Here is a 15,903-nt window from a genome sequence, read left to right on the forward strand (position 1 = left end):
ATACAAAGATGTGCTATTAGTGTCTCTGACCTCAAATTGCTTAATATACAGGGTCCAACACAAATAAAACATTCTTTTTGTCACAAAATCATAAGCATGTCATTCTGTAACATAACAGTATCACACTCAAGCCCACCACATGATATTTTAGGTGAACTATTCAAATTAAAACTATACACTGTTATACCCATATTATTACCCTACCAACCACACACAAACAGGCATTAATTCTGCTGGCCCCTGTATATAAAAAGGAGACTAGCTAAGAGATAGAGTAAGAGAAGGGCCATAAAATGCTTTACACAAAGTCTAGGGTGGGTCAAATGAGTGGTCATGTCTTGCTGCAGAGATTACCAAAATGGCTTCTAGGAGGTTCTGGTATATTAGAAGGATACAAGGAGTGAGGCTAAATCTGTTTTTTTCTGAACTGAAGTCAGAATGGAAATCCTTGGCCACTGCCTTCGTTACATCTCTTGCTATCATAAGCAGGCATGGCAGGAACAGAAAGTAAAGGTTGCATGAATTATTCATTGACCAGAGGACTTAGGAAAATATCACAACTGTCAGCTTTATCATTTTCATTGTTAATCTTTCCAATATCATTAGTCCGTGACTTAGAGCTTTGTTGTTGTTTTTGTTGTTGTTTATAAAGACTATTTGCTAGGGCATGGGTTGCAGAATGAAAGTACCCATGTAGGCACTGATAGTGGCAAATTGCAAATGATGCTGTGTGCATGCCAGACATTTAAAACATTCTATATAAATTGTTACTAAAAGAGGAGGAACTGAACACAAAGAGGCATGTTAGGAGCTTATGTGATTAAATAATAGCTTAAACAAGGATGCTAACTGTGAAAATGGAAAGAAGGAAGCAAAATGTGAAAATATGCATTGAGACAGAGCAGGCAAGATTTAAATGCCAAATGCTACAATGTGGCAGACAAATATTTAAAGGATGCAAAGACGATTCTAACATTTTGAGCTGGGAGAAGGTGCTAACATTGACAGGGAGGAAAAACAGAAAAGGGAGCAAACTGATACAAAAGAAGCTGACACCAAAATGGGACAGATTGAGTTCAAAGTTGTGTGGACAAATCCAGGGATGAATGTCTAATAAGTGGCTGACAATGTGACTGTAGACATGAAAAAGATATTTTCTTTACAAGTAGAGAAGTTTAAACAAGCAATGGGAAGATACTGAAAGTGACCTAACAGTTTAAAATCTAAAAAGGTCATTTGATACAACAATAGTCAAAAGGAATAGACAGTTTAAGCAAGAGGCCAATAGCCTCAAATCCTGCAATCAAATAAGGAGATTCGAGAATTCAGAAAAATTTGCTGAATTTTATCACAATAAAAGAGGTATCCACATGGAGCAGAAACCATAAGGGGTTAAGGAGTAATACCAAGGCCTTGGAGACCATGGATGCAGACTAATTTTTAAGAGTTTTGACAGTGAAGGAAAAGAGAGTGCTTTGGTGACTGCTTGATAGGCCAAACCTATAGAGGGGAAGATTTTAGATACAGAAGATCTGAACATATTATAAGTAGAGAGGATAGGACTACAGAGATGAAATAATAAGAAAATTCAAAATATACATGAAGAAAGAGAGAATTATTCATGAAGAATTGCTTCAGAATTGGCATTAAAGCTGTAAGATGGAGACCAACATTTACAATTAGGGTGGAGATGATTCTTCTTCTGGGTCAGTAGACATGAGCTAAAAATGATGGAAGATACAAAAGGATTTTGCACAGAATGGTAATATGCAAAAGTTTGTATGAGTTATTTCAGTTTTATCAGTAATAATATGAATTGGAGCCATTTTCATAGTAAAAAGAAATGAATTTAACACTTTGCAGTGAGGATGGGTGAATACCTGTATTAACCTTATCTTTTATTTTCTGCATTCTGATTCTTTGACATCAGGGGCCTTGCTAACTCTGGAGGGGCTGCCTCTCAAAGGGTTAGCTAATTCTTAGCAAAGATATTCCTGGATGTAAATAAAGAAAAGCCAGTGAATGTGCTCTTCAGATGCAAACCAATCAGTCTAGAGCTCACATCTTCAACCATCTCTTTGACAGGTTCTCATCCTCTGGGCCACTATCCACCTCCCGTTATCACCCCAGAGGCAGATGCTAGAGAACTGGGAATCACTCCTATGCCCCAGGGGCAACTGAAATTATTCAAACTAATCATCCTGTGCCTCCTTATCCCCCTCTCTCTACCTGCTGACTGACTCTGGTGCTTCCCATGTAGCCCACTGTGGTATTATGCAGGGACCCCTTCCCCTGTACTTGGGAGCTGCAGTCAACAAAGTACCATTTCAATGGCATCTCTTGATCTCTTAGTCTCAACAACACCTAATTAGTAGACCCAATTAAAACAAAGCCTTGTAATTATATGCATTACAGTAATATTTAACATAATTTATAAAGCAAATAGGCTTAAATGGCACCTTGCAAAAGGATAAGGAATAATTGTTCCCCAGTTAAGGTTTTTTCTTAATTTTTTATTGTTCAGTTATAGTTGTCCCACATTTTCCCTGTTGCTCTCCCTTTTCCACAACACGCGCCCCCGCACCGTCCACTGCTCCCACAGTCAATCCCCACTCCATTATCCAAGTTCAAGTATCCTTGTTACATGTTCCTTGACTTGCCCCTTCCCTTTTTTTCCCCTGTTATCTCCCTCACCCCACCCCTCTGGTTACTGTCATGTGTTACTTACTTCTGTGTCTCTGGTTCTATTTTGTTCATTTATTTGTTTTGTTGATTAAGTTTCACTTATAAGTGAGATCATATCATATTTGTCTTTCACCCTCTGGCTTATTTCACTTAGCATAATGCTCTCCAGTTCCATCCATGCTATTGTGAACAGTAGGAGCTCCTTCTTTCTTTCTGTGGCATAGTATTCCATTGTATAAATGTACCAGTTTTTTGATCCACTCATTTACTGATGGGCATTTAGGTTGCTTCCAGCACTTGGCTATTGTAAATACCGTTGCTGTGAATTGGGATGCATAGGTTCTTTCGAATTGCTGATTCAGGATTGTTAGGGTATAATCCCAGCAGTGGAATCACTGGATCAAAAGGCAGTTCCATTTTAGGTTTTTTTTGGAAATTCCATACTGTTTTCCACAATGGCTGCACCAGTCTGCATTCCTACCAACAGTGTACTAGGGTTCCCTTTTCTCCACAACCTCACCAGTACTTGTTGTTTGTTGATTTATTAATGATGGCCATTCTGACTGGTTTGAAGTGATATCTCATTGTAGATTTAATTTGCATCTCTCTGATGGCTGGTGATGTTGAGCATCTTTTTATATGCCTATGGGCCATCTGTGTGTCCTCCTTGGAGAAGTGTCTGTTCAGGTCCTTCGCCCATGTTGTAATTAGATTGTTTGTCTTTTTGGTGTGGAGTCATGTGAGTTCTTTTTATATTTTAGAGATCAAACCCTTGTGTGAGGTATCATTGGCCAAAATGTTTTCCCATAGGATTTGTTTCCCTTTCATTTTGTTGACGTTTTCTTTAGCCATGCAGAAGCTTTTTAAGTTAAAGTTTTAAGAATTATTGTCTATCATTGTAGACATGTTCTAATTGTTTGAATAATCATAAATAACATCAATTTCTGATGAAATGTAAATATGTATTTTTAAATATAGAAGTTACAGCATGTGCCCACTTTAAATCCACATATCACAATTCTAAGGTTTGTAAAGAGAGTAACCAGACTAATAGTAACAATACTCTCCATACAAAATAGGACATCTTCACCAACCCACTGTGTACAGAGTCAATAACTGAATGAGAAAGCCACCAGTGTGTCTCTCAAATTACAGCAACATCCTTTCTGTCCACAGACATTTGCTCTTAATTATGGCATCAACCCATTGTGGAAGCAATCTTCTTTTTGATGGATTGGACCCTAACTTGTTTCACACTAATTCTGAGAAAAGGTCTAAGAATGTCACATTTTTTACTGCATTAACATCATCAACTAGTTCTCTTAGAAAGACCTGAACCAGCAGTGTGAGAGATAAGCATGTCGTTAAGTGATGAGCTTGAGACTGAACTGAACCATTACTAATTGTTCTGCAAATGGTAATAGCAGAGAAGTGGCTGGACCATTTTTACAACCACCCTGTTATGTTACATTATGTGTGTTTCCTGTCTCCCCTGACTAGCTTTGTCATAAACAGTGGTGACTTTCATAAATTACATAATTACCAGTTATTTTTAAATATTGTATTAATTATAAAAGGTTACCCCCAAAGCTCTAATTGGAATGTTGGTGGTAAATGGGGTAATTCAGCTTCTAGCAGGATAATAGGTTGAAGCTATGAGTGAAACAGTGTCTGAACCTTCTACTTTAGCTTTACTTATGCTTTTTATAATTCTGATTATTTTGATATTGCTTACTAGATCTGCTGCTTCACTTATTTGAAGGATGGATGCCAAGAAGCAATCAGTTTAAAAAACAAATGTATGAAAGAAAAATTATTTTGGCTTTCATTTTCTGGTATCAACATCATGCTTTGTTTATAGCATAGCATAGCATTATAGCATAGTCTCATCTACAGGAAACCAATAAATTTGAATAACAAAATAGGAAGTTTCACAAAGGCAGCTGTGAAAGTATTTAATGGTGTATTTGTAGTGCTGCATACTTACCATTTCAAAATAGAGAAATATTAGTTACGTATTTCTTTAGTTGAATTTATATGCTGAGTTTGATTTTCAAATAGCTGTGATACTTACTTTATACAATCAGATAGAATTCTCCTCAGTGAATTTTAATATACCAATAATTTCACTGAGTAAAATGTGAGTATATCTATGACCAAGAGGGACATTTGTTAAGATGAAAATATCAGAATAATTTTTTAAATTATAACTTTTTGATTTAAAAGGTATAGTAATAAATAGTAATTTTATTATTGAAAAAGATTTCCTGTGTAACTCAAAAAGTGAGTTTAAGTGCCCTGCCTGGTGTGGCTCAGTGGATTGAGCACTGGCCTGTGAACGAAAGGGTCACCAGTTTGATTCCCAGTCAGCGCACGTGCCTGGGTTGAGGGTCAGGTCATGTCCCAGTGGGGGACACACAAGAAGCAACCACACATTGATGTTTCTCTCCCTCTCTTTCTCTCTCCCTTCCTCTCTGTCTAAAATCAATATATTTTTTAAAGTGAGTGTAAAAAAATAAAAAATAAAAAGTGAGTGTAAGTGAAGTGTTCAGTTAGTCTTCTGAAAAGACTATAATTTAAAGCATTCATTACTTTTATGGTTTCTGAAATCTCCTTCCTATAGTTGTAAACTAAATAAAAATCACATAATCTATATTTTTAACATTATTTTTTGTTTTCAAAAATTCTACAGAAACTCTGTGTTGAAATTGTAGCTAATTTACTTGCAACATCTTCTATGCTGAACATAAAGATTCCAAGGTCCTTATGAAGGTTGCTATGTATTTTCATTTAGTATAAAATTCTGCTTAATATTCCAAAAGAACCTTAGTCATTCAAGAAAATCTAGTTCATGAGCTGAGTAATTAAGACTTAATTTTATTACTGCCTAGGGTATTTGTCTGAGAAGGCAGTTTTCACTTGGGTTTGTTGATGTATCAGCCTCCAGAAAAGTCAGAGTGAACATGAGAATCAAAAACAGGATGTACTTGGCATTTAAACTCATATATTCTTAACTCACTCGCTATCAAATCCATTTTACCAAATAAAGACAATAACACCAGGATTAAAGTCTGGGTGCTGTTGTTTAGGGGCAAAAAACTAAATTAAATCTTCAAGGTAGCCTAATACACCCATAGATTTTTTTTTTCTGAAACAGCTCTTTGAGTGGAAAAGAGGCAGACACTCCAATAGGAGACACTGAGACAGGGACACACTGACTTTTGGAGGTACCTTATTTCTTCCAGACCATGAGAATCAATGTAGGAAAATATACCTTTTTCTTTCAACAAGCAATGCCCTAAGTCAGGGGTTGGCAAACATTTTCTGTAATGGGCCAGATAGCAAATATATTGCATTTGGTGGGCCATACAGTCTCTCTTGCCAGTACCACACACAGCTCTACCATTGTCAGGTGAAAGCAGCCATAGACAATATGTAAATGAATGGTGTGACTCTCTTCTAGTATTTATTTTTGGACTCAGAAATTTGAATTTCCTATTATTTTTATGTGCCCGAAAATATTATCCTTCTTTTGATTTTTCTTTCAACCATTAAACGTATAAAAATTTTTAGCTTTTTGGTTGTAGAAAAACAGAGTACTATTTGACTCTTGAGCTATAGTTGCTGACTGCTGCCCTAAATAATAATTTTATTTTAAAATCATATACTATAGATAATGAAATAACATTATATCTACATATATATATTATGCTTACATGTATATAACATTCTAACATTATTTTAGCCAAGGGGATTGTGCCTAAATTACACTTCTGTTTTCAATGAACACAAGCTTGTGAGTACATCCAACTCTGCCCCAATGAAGACTGTGCTCTTTCCACATATGTGATGGAGCCCTAGACAAGCAAAGAGGAATGGGTCACAGTGGTGTTCAGGACTCAACCAAGCCCTACCTTAAGTTTCTATGTATTATGCATGTGTTTTATTTGTAGTTTCATTTACAAATTTTTAATTCATTATACTGACGTGGTACAGTTTCAGAGTCTCCTTACCTCTTTCCTCTCCTATACCCCCTTTCTTTCCCTACTTTGCCAATTTTAGATTTCACAGGACAAAAGGGAACTAGTGGAGTGAGGAGGGTGAGAGATGAAAGGAAAGGATCAAAGTGAGAAACACAGAAAGGGAGTAGTTTTTTACCTGAGTCAGGAAATGATGTGCGATGAGAGGGTGAGCTCTGTTCCTCACAGTTTTCTTTGTTGCTTATCCTCTTCTCCTCACTTCTCCTGCTTTACCTGCAACCTGCTCAGTTGCCCTCTGCCATCCATTTCCTCCCATTTTTTTGCCTTCATCTAATTTCCTCCTTCTCTCTGAACTTCTTACTTGATTCTCTCATTCCCATTTTTTTCCTTTACTGTTTGTTTGCTGGCACTAACCTTGGGATCACCTGCTTGAATGTGTCACTACGACTTGCCTTTCACCCTTCTCTGCTTCCAGCCACAGCAGGCAATTCCCCTTAGGCCACACCCTCAGCCTTGTGGTGTGAACTGGTCCTGTCCTGCAGGAGCAGGCTCTCCAGTCCAGGCCTCCTGCTCGCGGAAGCACATGGCTGCAGCACGAACCTCCCACCCCAGTCCACCCCCAGGGCATTCACAGAAAGAAATGATACAACTGTGCTTGTACCTTTATAAGGCAGATAACTATTCTGGCTCCACTAGTTTGCTTTTTTAAGTACAAAATTTAGCTTTTGTTACCCTTTTCCACATACTTTATTGATTTGTCTCAAATTGAAGAGCTGGCATACTCTGACAGTACCATGTTAGAACTCAAATTGATGAATTCAGGTATACTATTTTTTTCTAATAAATGAACTCAGTAATGAGAAGAATTAAAAGTTATCTCATTATAAAAGTTATTAGGCCTTAAATGATAATGTTGGCTGTTAAGAATTTAGAGTATACATATGAGCAAACATAACTCAAAAATCGCTGCAAACTCTGTTTCTCAGATATAACCACTGATGTACATTTTGGTGTGTAATCTCTCAGAATTTGATATAAACCTAAACATAGATAAGATTATACATGTCTATCAGTCATAATTTGGTCAAAGAAGTAGAACCTTTTGCAGATATATGTGAAATAAGAGATTTGACCTTTCTTAGTCATGGAGCTGGTTAAACACTCTGAGGGCGTCCTCTTTGTGTCTCGTGCTGGAGTATAAAGACCTTATCAAGCTAGATGAGATTTCTGAACCTTAATGTCCTCATTTGTAAAATGGCTATAATAACCTAGTAAAGTTGTGTAAGTATTAATGTCAGTATTAAGTGAAATAATGTAAGAAACATGCTTTTCACCATTTCTCACTTCCAGGAGGAGCTAAGTAAATTTTAGCAATGATTATTATTAATAAGTATGGTTATCACATTTTTGGGCACTGAAACTTCCTAGCTATGGATGAGTTATGCAGGTGTTTTGAGGCTTGGTTTCATTACCTATACAATGGAGTCATTAATACTTACTTCAAACTGCTGTTGTAAGAATTGAATCAGAAAGTAAAGCTAAAAATACCTGAGACAAAGTCCTGCACAATGAGAATACTAAGTGTACGTTTATGATTCTTATGCTAAGATTGCTTTGACATTCATAAGCATCCATGCCATGCCATTATTGAGTTTATTGTCATTTAAGTCTTTGAAGTTTCTTTTACCTGCATGGTGAAATAACTCCTGCCATCTTATACTTGAAAAATTCTGTTTATCCAGCTCAGTGTAGGACTTCACATTTATATTTCTCCTTTTCTATTGAAATAACTTTCTGTCTCATACTTCAGAATGCCCAGATTTCTTTCAAACTTGATCCTGGATCTAACATATTATTCTTAGTTTTTCATGCTTCCTACCAATTCATTTGAGATATTAGGCTGGGCCCTGTGAAACTGCTGTTTTTGTAGGTCAAATAGCCATTTGTATATTGACAGTTGTATATAATTCAACCTAATATTTATTACAAAGTTGGATAGACTGGAACCAAGGACATGACTGTGAACTTACTTTTTGTTGGCAGCCTTGACTTTTTCGGGTCATGAATCTCTGAGAATCTTATGAGAGGTATTTATTCCTTCCCTGGTAATATGCACACACATGCACACACACTACTTCATACTATCTTTTTTATTGCGTTGGATATTCATTTTCTTTGTAGAGACAGAATATAAAATGTGTTTTCCTTTAAAAAGCCACTCATTCTCAATTTAATGTGAAAAATTTACTTGCTTTAAAAATTATAACAAGGTAAATTGTGCATATAAGCAAAATGTAAATTGTAATCATGGTAAATTTTAAATTTAAATAAGAACACAGCTAATTATTGGCTCCAATAAGAAGTGAATACTGTGGAATGAACTTATGTGGCTCTGTGAAAAATCATCTTTTATTAATCAATTTTGAGTTTTCATTCCTCTACCTAAAATATTGGAAATACTGACCGACAAATGTCTGTAACACTAACACAAATCAGAATGCCTGTTACTTATTTTGCTAGATTAGAATAGATTTATTTCAAGGAGCAGCAAAATTTCCAGTCTTCAGGTAGAATTTATATTATATCACATCCTTTGCTCTCACGTCAAGGAGGTAAACTTTCATAAGTCCTGCAAGTCAGCAAAGTAAGGACTATAAATCCACATCTCATTTTCAGGGCATTTAAGAAGAAAATAACCTAGAAAATTCTGTGGTGTTTCCAGGTGTCTGTAAATTTCAGTTTGCTTAAAAATTGACAGGGCTTTGCTGCTTTTCTTTTCCTGTGGAAAGTCATCTTTATTATATTTCAATCTAACTTTTTCCATTGGTGACTACATGTCTTGTTTTATTTAAGTTTCTGAAATATTGCAAGGATTTACATATGTTAAAAATTTTTTCAAGTACAGTTTACATTCAATATTATTTTTATTAGTTTCAGGTGTACATCATAGTGGTTAGATAATCATATATTTTACGAAGTGATTTCCCTGATATTTCCAGTATCCACTATATATTACAATACATTATTACAATATTATTGATTATATTCCCTATGCTGTACTTTACATTCCCATGACTATTTTGTAGCTACTAATCTGTACCTCTTTATCCCTTCAGCTTTTTTATCCAGTCCCCCATCACCTCTCCCCTCTCATAACCATTAGTTTGTTCTCTGTATGAGTCTGTTTCAATTTGTTTCTTCATTTATTTTGTTTTTTAGATTCCACATATAATTGAAGTCATATGGTATTTGCTTTTCTTTGTCTGACTTATTTACTTGGCATAATATCCTCTAGGTCCACCCATGCTGTCGCAAATGTGAATTTTACTCTTTCTTAGGGCTGAGTAATATTCCATTGTATATATGTACCACCACCTTTTTATATACTCATCTACTGATGGGAACTTGGATTGATTTTATACCTTGGCTGTTGTAAGTAACACTGCAATGAACATAGGGTTGCATATATTCTTTCAAAGTAGTGTTTCAGGTTTTTTCACATATATACCCAGAAGTGGGCTTGCTGAGTAGTAAGGCAGTTCCATTTTTAATTGGAATGCCCCAGTCTGCATTCCCACCAACAGTGCATAGGGGCTCCTTTTCCCCACAACATCACCAACATTTGGTTTTTGTTGATTTATTGATGTTAGCCATTGTGACAAATATGAGGTTATATCTCATTGTGGTTTTAATATGCATTTATCTGATGACTAGTGATGTTGAGCATCTTTTCATATGTCCATTGGCCTTCCATATGTCATCTTTGGAGAACTGTCTATTCAGGTCTTCTGCCCATTTTTCAGTTGAGTTGTTTGTTTGTTTTCTGGTATTGAGATTTGTAAGTACTTTATAAATCTTGGATATTAACTCCATATCAGGTGTATCATTGACAAATATCTTCTTCCATTCATTAGGTTGTCTTGTAATTTTCTTGATGGTTTCCTTTGCTGTGTAAAAGCTTTTTAGTTTGATGTAGTCCCACTGGTTTTCTTTTGATTTCAGCCTATAGATTCACTTTCTTAAGCAAAGGAGAATTTTCAGAATTGATTGTCTCCCATCTTTTGTCCCACAATGTCTGTTTGGTCAAAATATCTCATAGTTTTAACACAGTATCTATATGCTGATCGTAGGGCTTTATTATAAGTTCTATATATTTCCTGTGGCCAAAAAATTGTCAAATGAGCCAATTCATAATGCCAAATGGTTCTATGTGTAGATTTCTTCTATCAAATAAAAAAAATATGGTGGCTGGGTGGGGGTTGAGGGGCCTGTCAAAAGTTAATCAAGTTTGTATTAAAAATCCCTTTTCTCTGCATCATATGAAAGAAGTCCATATTCTGCTCTTCTATCCTGATGACACTTCTTGGCAAAATGATTTAAATTCTCAAGTATGATGATGTGAATCACTTTCACAACAGTAGCCAAATATTTCAGGCTGTTAATAAAGTCTCCAACATTAATGCATCCTGATTAACAACACCAGGTTAATAATTATAGTTTAAATTTATTTTACCATTTTTTCAATCCATCTTTTAAGTATTGCCTAAAGATCCTCAAGGGTAAGTATCATACAGAAAGGGTATTTATTTGTTATTATTTTTTGCTTCTCATAGGGAAAAAACAGGAGCATCACTTACCACTTACCTTTTCATGCCACAAGAATGATATAATTATTACATATTTTATTATATTCCTAGTACTCAAAAGATAAATACCAACAACCATATTCCAAATAAAAATTTCTAATTGATAAAACATAATCATATTTTATTTTTAATAACAAATTAGTTTGCAAATTTTAATAACAAATTAGTTTGCAAAACATAATCATAATCATACTTTGTTTCTAATAACAAATTAGTTTGCAAATTCTTGCATTAACTGTATTATTATTATAAACCATCATGATTATTGGTTAAGATAACTATAATAATTTTGTTCAAAATTTATTCTTTAAATGCTCACAATAAATGACAAAACCAATCCCACAGTTGGCTAAATCTTCACCAAAATGTATCTTTTTCTATTCTATATTCATTTTTTATTTATGATTCCAACTTATATTGTGATTATATATCTTATTCCAAATTCTTTCCCATGGGCCAAGCTAATCTCAATACAGTTATTATTTCCATCTGGTTCTTACTTTTATTTGACATTTCTCATTGTACAATTTAACCTCTTCCAAGGCTTTTTTCTCATATTTGCTCAAATGTATTGTTACATCCCTTCTAACCATTCCCAATAGGGTATTTGATGTATAGCATAGCACTATTAATTACTTTCCCATTAATAGATCTGTTTCTGTCTAAAAAGATTCTCCTAGTCTACATTCCTAATGATGAATCTTACTATAAATTGTCTGAGTTACATAAGATAGTATTTGTTAGAATCTAAAATTTAATTTTTTAATATATTTTTATTAATTATGCTATTACAGTTGTCCCATTCCCCCCCCCCTTCATTTTCCTCTGCCCTACATACCCACTTCCACCCACATTCCCCCTCTTTAGCTCATGTCCATGGGTCATACATATAAGTACTTTGGCTTCTACATTTCCTATACTATTCTTAACCCTCCCATCTACTTTCTACCTACCATTTATGCTACTTATTCTTTGTACCTTCCCCCCCTCTCCCCCTCCCACTCTCCTGTTGATAATCTTCCATGTGATCTCCATTTCTGTGGTTCTGTTCCTGTTTTAGTTTGCTTACTTTGCTTTTGTTTTTGTTTTAGATGTGGTTGTTAATAACTGTGAGTTTGCTGTCATTTTACTTTTCATATTTTTTATCTTCTTTTTCTTAAATAAATCCCTTTGACATTTCATATAATAAGGGCTTGGTGATGATGAACTCCTTTAACTTGACCTTATCTGAGAAGCACTTTATCTGACCTTCCATTCTAAATGAAAGCTTTGCTGGATAGAGCAATCTTGTATGTAGGTCCTTGCCTTTCATGATTTGGAATACTTCTTTCCAGCTCCTTCTTGCCTGTAAGGTCTCTGTTGAGAAATTGGCTGACAGTCTGATGGGAACTCCTTTGTAGATAACTGTCTCCTTATCTCTTGCTGCTTCTAGGATTCTCTCCTTCATTTTAATCTTGGGTAATGTAATTGTGATGTGCCTTGGTGTGTTCCTCTTGGGTCCAAGTTCTTTGGGACTCTCTGAGCTTCCTGGACTTCCTGGAAGTCTATTTCCTTTGCTAGATTGGGGAAGTTCTCCTTTACTATTTGTTCTTCCTCTTCTCCTTCTGGTACCCCTATAATTCTGATGTTGGAACGTTTAAAGATGTCCTGGAGGTTCCTAAGCCTCTCCTCATTTTTTGAATTCTTATTTCTTCATTCCTTTCTGTTTGGTTGTTTCTTCCTTCCTTCTGGTCCACTTCATTGATTAGAGTCCCAGTTTCCTTCCCATCACTATTGGTTCCCTGTACACTTTCCTTTATTTCCCTTAGCATAGCCTTCAGTTTTTCATCTAATTTTTGACCAAATTCAACCAATCCTGTGAGCATCCTGATTACCAGTGTTTTGAACTGTGTGTCTACTAAGTTGGCTATCTCTTTTTTGTTTAGTTGTATTTTTTTTTTTGGAGCTTTGATCTGTCCTTTCATTTGGGCCATTTTTTTTTTTTTTTGGTCTTGGTGCGCCTGCTACATATAAGGGGTCGAGCCTTAGGTGTTCACCAGGGCTGGGCAAACCTCGTGGCTGTTTTGTGATGCTGTATGTGGGGAGGGATCCGAGAGGGAACAATGGCGCTTACTCTGCTTTCTGCCAGATTTCAGCCACTTCCCCAGGTACCTACAGGCAAAATGGGCCCTTCTGGTGCTGATTCCCAGGTGGGTGGGCTTGTGTACATTCTAGAACCCTGGAGGTCTCTCCAATGAACTGTTCTGTGAGGCGGGGAGTTTTTCCTGCTGCTGCCTCAACCCCCAGAGGTGTTTTCAGTTGGTGGTTTGAGGCTTTATTTCCTCATGCTGGAACTCGGAGTTGTGAGGCCTGTCTTACTCCCCAGGTGTCCCTCCCAGTTTATCTGCACAGGAATGTGGGATCACCGGATCCAGCAGCCTCTGCCTTGCCAGTCCACCACCTGCTGCTTTGCTGGCCAGCTGCAGCCTTGCCTGACCCGCTCCACAATTCGTTGCTTTTTTGGGTCTGTCAGCTGCAGACTTGCTGCAAGTCCTCTCTGCCCAACTGCCTGTCTCTGCCCCTCCTACTGGTCTGGATGGATGTTTCTTTTTTAACTCCTTGGTTATCAGACTTCCATATAGTTCGATTTTCTGTCAGTTCTGGTTGTTTTTTGTTTTTAAATTGTTGTTTTTCTTTTGGTTGTACAAGGAGGTACAGTGTGTCCACCTGTGCCTCCATTTTGGCCAGAAGTCCTAAAATTTAATTTTAACTGTTAAAACATTTAGTCACTGGGTAGCCTATAAATATTAAAGAAGACAAGTACTTCTTATTTTCTGTTAACTTACCACTAATCTCCTCTACAGTCATCTTTACTTACTTTATTGTTCATCATAATACTTCCCTTTTCCTTTTCTTGAAAACATTACTTTAAAGCTGTCTTAATCCAGTTACTGAGTCTTCTGGAATCACAATTCCCTCAGAATTTTAAAATGTTCCTTGTCCCTCTTCAGGGGACCAAATTCAATTATGGTAAGAATATAATTTTCAACACTTTTAAACCATTGGATCCTTATTTCCCTTAAAGGAAATCTCATCCAGAGCCCTTTTATACTAAACACATCAAAGAGAACATTTTCTAGTTGAAGAATGTGAGTGTGTGGTGGGGGAAAAAGGTCTTCCCTAGGTGACTCCTCCATGGCTCAAGCTCCCTTGTGGAGCATAGCTTGCAAACCAGTTTTTCAAGACAAGATCGAGTTAAGCAATGTCTTTTTATGGCAATTTCTTTCTTTTCTGGATATTTTTTGAGCATTCACTATTTGCAAAACACTTTGCTACACATTACTTATACCTTACTCTCATTTCCAAAGCAATACCTTTTTAGAAGAATAGTAAATGAGAACACATCTGTATCCACAAGTATTTAAAAAATCAACAGGAATCTATCCTGGGCAGCTTCTGGTGATTACATTATTCCAGTATAAATAAGCAATCGTGGAAAACAATTTTTCCTTTTCAAGATGTTTGGATCTGAAACACCAAGTTGGAATGCCATTGAGCCGGGGGCATGACAGATACTGTAGTGAATATGATTGCCACAGAAGAAAGTCAACTGAATTTTCTTCAGTGACACCAGGACTCACATAAGAGGACTCAGTGTCCCTCCCCACCCCCCACAACACACAGACAGCATCTCCTACCTCTGTTCATTTATTCATGCTGTCCACTCTAGTCCACTCAAAGTGGGCTGCTGTTCTGATTCTCTTTATTAAACTTCAATCTTTCAAGTCTCTTCATCTTAGTTAGCCCCCAAATTTTTTCCTTGTTTATGCCACTAAGTGCACACTATTCTAAGACCACACAGTAGTCTTTTATTAAATAGTAATATTTATTAAATAGTAGTCTTTTATAAATGTAATTTTATTACATTTATTTTGGTATGTTTTACTCCTGTCTTCCTACAAGATGGTAAATCCCTGACATCAGAAGGTACTCCCTCAAGTTCCTAATTATAAGAATTGACTTAAATGGGGATCTTGTGTATTTACTTTAACTAAAGAAATTGAGGGAATTAATAAATGGGTACAGAAGAAGAATAAAATTAGGGCAACATAAGGATGATGTTTAGGATTCCTGGATGTCATAGTGTGTCTCAAACAGAGGGAACCATTCACTTTCTACTAAACACCAACACATGGTAAGCACCTCAAGGATGGAAAATTTGAGGGCATAGACCATTGGCGGTATAGTCTCAGCATAGCATTAGCATTCTCCCAGTGGGCCACATAAGACTTGGCTGAGGTTAATCATGCCAAATTCTTAGAAGGAATGGACACTGATCAGAAAGAGGCAGGAAGGAAGAATGTGGAAAACACCACATAGTGATTATGTCTGATGGACCTGTTCACAAACACACAGGAGATACCTGTTAGGGATTATTGGGCATATGGGAAAGAATTTGCAGATGAAAAGTCCTGATTAGCAGATGGGGCAAGACATGTAAAATTCATGCTCTAATAATTAATGTAGCTTGATAAATTGGTGGTCCAGAGACATTTGGATTATATTTAATTTACACATAAAATAAAGCCTTTTAAATTACAATTATATATAAA

General features: G+C 36.1%; 1 long non-coding RNA gene across 2 annotated transcripts in view; it reads right to left on the reverse strand.

Moving 5' to 3' along the window:
* The window catches only part of LOC123814032, a 42,226-nt gene extending 35,139 nt beyond the window's left edge, over positions 1–7,087 (reverse strand). For both annotated transcript variants that reach the window (XR_006784828.1, XR_006784827.1), the window contains exon 1: positions 6,844–7,087. This is a non-coding gene — a long non-coding RNA (uncharacterized LOC123814032). The remainder of the gene's footprint in view (positions 1–6,843) is intronic.
* Between the last annotated feature and the right edge of the window lie 8,816 nt (positions 7,088–15,903).

The sequence above is a fragment of the Phyllostomus hastatus genome, unplaced genomic scaffold (assembly GCF_019186645.2).
Source record: "Phyllostomus hastatus isolate PE091 unplaced genomic scaffold, TTU_PhHast_1.1 phas_contig_1, whole genome shotgun sequence".
Lineage (NCBI taxonomy): Eukaryota > Metazoa > Chordata > Mammalia > Chiroptera > Phyllostomidae > Phyllostomus > Phyllostomus hastatus.